This window comes from Solanum stenotomum, chromosome 8 (genome assembly GCF_019186545.1).
Source record: "Solanum stenotomum isolate F172 chromosome 8, ASM1918654v1, whole genome shotgun sequence".
NCBI classification, from domain to species: Eukaryota; Viridiplantae; Streptophyta; class Magnoliopsida; order Solanales; family Solanaceae; genus Solanum; species Solanum stenotomum.
In genome coordinates, this window is record NC_064289.1 from 55128628 (window position 1) to 55133049 (window position 4422).

The following is a 4422-nucleotide window of genomic DNA, read 5'->3' on the forward strand; positions in this document are numbered from 1 at the left end:
ATAGTTTTTATCTTTTAATATATTATTTCAAGTTTAAAACTTAGAATTCAGACTGGTCCAATAAAGATTATAGTTTATAGATGTTGATAATTATAATATAACTTAAATCAAAATCAAATTAATACTAAAGCAAAAAGAAAATCAATTCAACACTAAGAATGACAATAATATTGAATATTTGTTCTTTAGTTTTACAATGATTTAAACCCGAACCAACTCGATCATGTACACCCCTAAGTCCAAACTTGGTAGTTCGTCTTAGTTAATGGGCTGGCACTTAAATAATCATATATATCAAATAAAATTCCTGACACAAGTACAGGATCTAAGCAATAGCTATTGGGTTCACCCGAACCTGTAGCTAGTACTCTCCCTCTGCCTCGATTCTCCGGAAAACTAATTGACCTATTTGATATGCTGCAGGCTCATAAAATTTGTATCGGACTAGTTCTCGTAATAGTATCTTGTTGTGGTTGCATTGAAGCGGCGACAAGGATTGGTTGTTGCATCTACATGAGTGGTTTACATTCATGATTTATTATGTATTTGTGGAACATTTCTAGTTAGATTTTGAGATCGTACTTGCATAGCTTCTCTTTCGAATTAACTTGGATGATTTTTTGACCATTTTGAGCTTAATCTAGACTTGGTCAACTGTCCGTGGTGATTTAACAAGAATCGTCTTGAACTCATTTGTCCCGCGAGCAAAACTTCAAGTTCAACAAGTTTTGACTTTTGGCTCGAAAGGTTTGTCCATGGAGCAAGTGGGGATTAAAAGTTGAAGATCACGTAATTTTAAGATGGGAAAGGGATCACATATGCCCCTAAATTATTCGAAAATGTCTAGATATACCTCATCTTTGAAGTTTGGCTCACCTGTGCCCTCGCCATCCAACTTCTCACATAGATATGCCCTTGTAGACGTTAGCTGCTTTGCTGGAAATAACCAACTCACTTTCTCTTTCTTTAAATGACAAATGGAATTGCCACATCCACTTTGAATTACCACATTGCATTTATATATATATTTTAAATTAGTACACCTCTTTTAAATAACCTATCCAACCCGTAAATCATCCCTTTTAATTGATCTGTATATCATATCCTACTGTCTATAAATATTCTAAGCCTAATGTAAATTTATCATACAATTTCATTAATTTTTAAATTTTTTGCTATTGTTGATTTCAAGTTCATAATTGTGCAGGGTTATAAATGTGATTATTGAAAATGGGTTGATGATCCGCTCCATCCTAGAGTTGCAAATCTCATCCACAATTTAAAGAAGGGAAACGATAATCTTCATCGTGAAAAGAGAGCTTTGGAGACGATGTTGGTTGATTTTGAAAAGTATTTGACATCCGATATTGAAGAAAATTGTGAATTCTAGATGAAATTAGTGTTTCTAAGAGTGAGGAGGTTGTTGTCGATAATGAAGAGGTTGTTGTCGATAAGTCTTTGGTGGATAATAATGATGGGATTCAAAAATCTAAGAAAAAGATTTGTAAAATGTGAATTGTGATAGCTATGTCGTGGTGTTGTTTGTCAGCAATCATCACATTTTGAGTGATGAAACAGGATTTATAACCTTTGTCATGTGTATTTTATAATCTATAACTTAAAAAACGTTAGGGCTTTGATAATGGGTTAAAAGGAATGATTTTTAGGTCGGATGTGATATACGGGTCAGTTAAAAGGGTAGATTTACGGATCAAATAGTTTATCTAAAAGAGGTGTATTAATTAATTGATTTTTTAATATAAATGTCATGTGGTAATTAAAAGGGGATGTGACAATTCCATTTGTCATTTAAAGAAAGTAATATTAGCTGGTTATTTCCAGCAAAGCAACTAACGTCTACAATGGCATATCTATGTGAAAAGTTAGACGGCGAAGGCATGGGTGAGTCAAACTTCAAACAGGGATATATCTAAATATTTTCAAATAGTTTAAGAGCATATTTGACCCTTTTCCCCCTTTAATATCGTTTGGTGTAAGTTCTTGCATGTAAGGGGGAGTTAGATTGGATTGTATTTTCTATTAATTGCCTTTTGAGTTTTAGTATCAAAAGCTTAGTATTTTTTAAAAACAAGGTATATTTAAGGAATATTTTGAGCTTTTTCTGAAATCCTCCGATTCGAACTAAGATCCCTTTAAAAAGAAGCCACAACACCTAAGGACTTTCCCTTCGAACTTGACACATTTTATTCGATGTATTCTTAAAAAATCATCAAAGTTATGATGTGATCATTTATTAGTTTATATTAAGTAGCAATTACCTTGTAGTGATACATATAATAAAAGAAAATGAAATTAGTAATACACCCGTGAAAGTCACATCAATAATATTTTTAAAGATAATGTATATATATAATCTTCATATCTAATTATGTGAATAGTAGAAATTATAATCATATGAATATTTATTTGATTTTATCGATATATTGGACGTGAGAAAGCCTGTGGCCTATTAAAAAATGTCTCGTAAAATAATTCGCTCTTAATATCACAATACTAAAAATATGCTCACAATTATTCACGTGATAACTCTTTTAGCAATTTGATTAATTTTCAAAGTTAAATTAGATTATATTAAATTGATAATTTTAAAAAAATAGATATTTAAAAACTATACGAATGTATTATAAATTGTAATATTTTGCATATCAATATGATGAAAATATACATAGTAAAATGTTAATCAAAATTTTTATAAATTGACTCTAAAAAAGAGAACTATTATATATATATACTACCTGTTATGCCGTAATTTTCCTAACCTTTAGAAAAATCACTTTTGAAATGTTCTAAGTATAAAACAATTCGAGAAAATACTTAGAAAAGAGTCGCCACTTAATTTTTTTTAAAGAAATTAAGAAAAATTATAATTTTCAAAGATTTAAACAGAAAAAATCATTTGAAAATACCAAAGAGGGTTCGGGATTGCATTTACACTTCGAGAAGGGTTTAAGCATTCGAAGTGCCCGCTAACATGCGGTTGGCCTGCGACTTGACTAAAAATAATTTGACTATTTTAGGAAAATAACGATTTAATATAAAAAAAAATAATAATAACTTACAATATTTGATTAACTTTGAGAAAATAATTAAATAAATGACGCATTTTATATTATTCTATTTTTTAGAGGAAGGGATCCAAAATGGAACATTTGACTCGAAAATCAAGTGATTAGAATATTAATAGAATTAGATTAATTAAAATTTATTTGATTCATTTTGAAATAATAATTTAAACCAATTTAATAAATTAAAGCATGAATATCATTTTGAATTAATTGACTAAACCTTTTGAGAAAATAATTAAGTAAGTATTACTATTTTAATTAATTGAAAAGGTTTTTATTAACATTTTAAAAAGTTTATTTGAGAAAGATACTTTAACTTACAACAATTTTAAAATGAATAAAAATGTGATTAAATGAAAAGCATTGAAGAACATTTCTTTTTAAGAACCAAAGTTTTAACTTAATTGAAAATATAAAATTTTGACCAACTTTTTGAGAAAAATGACTAACTAGAAAGATAACATTTTTAGTTCATTTGAGAAAGATACTTTAACTTAGAATCACTTTAAAATAAAAATGTGCTCAAGTGAAGTTTTTAAGAACAAAGATTTAACTACAAAATTCGACCAATATTTAATTAATGAAATAAATGACCTAAAAAAAAGGGGTATCCAAAGCAAACCAACACAAAGAAAATAACTCATCTTTTGGGGAATCTAATTAAGTTAATTAAAAATTATAAAGTTAGAGTTAAATAACAAACAATAAATAATCGCAATTAAATAATTAAAGAGTAAGAGAGAAATTGAATTTGGGCCTCCTTTTGGGCGAAAATTGCTGAAAATTTTTGGGCTTAACCCAATTCCCCTTTTTGTATACACTTGATGTATATCAGTGTATATCAGCATGTATATCAGCTCTTTTCATGTATATCTTGCTTCCAAACACATGTATTTCGCATCAGCCCTGTATTCCTGCGTTTTTGACATGTATATTGATGTATACTGAATGTATACAGTGTATAATGAATGTATATAGTCCATCTTAGGACTTTTGAAAGCTTGTGTTTCGACTACAGTCTTGTACCCCTGTCCATCCGCTTTCAAAATTCGAACATGATGACTGCCGACTCGATATAAAAAGAAGAGGAGTGTTGGGTTTCAACCCAACTCGGAATGCAAGGGGTGAATATAGGAGTCCACAATGGTTCATTCCAGGAAAAAAAAAAAGAAGAACAAGAATTAGCAGAAGAGGAATGTAGAAACCAAATTGATTCAACTAAAATAAGAATATCCTAGCATTTCAAACTAGCAAAGAGACTATTCACAGTATGGTCAAAACTCAATATAATGTTAACATTCTAACCATGGTGCAACACGACTTTGACTAAATCAAA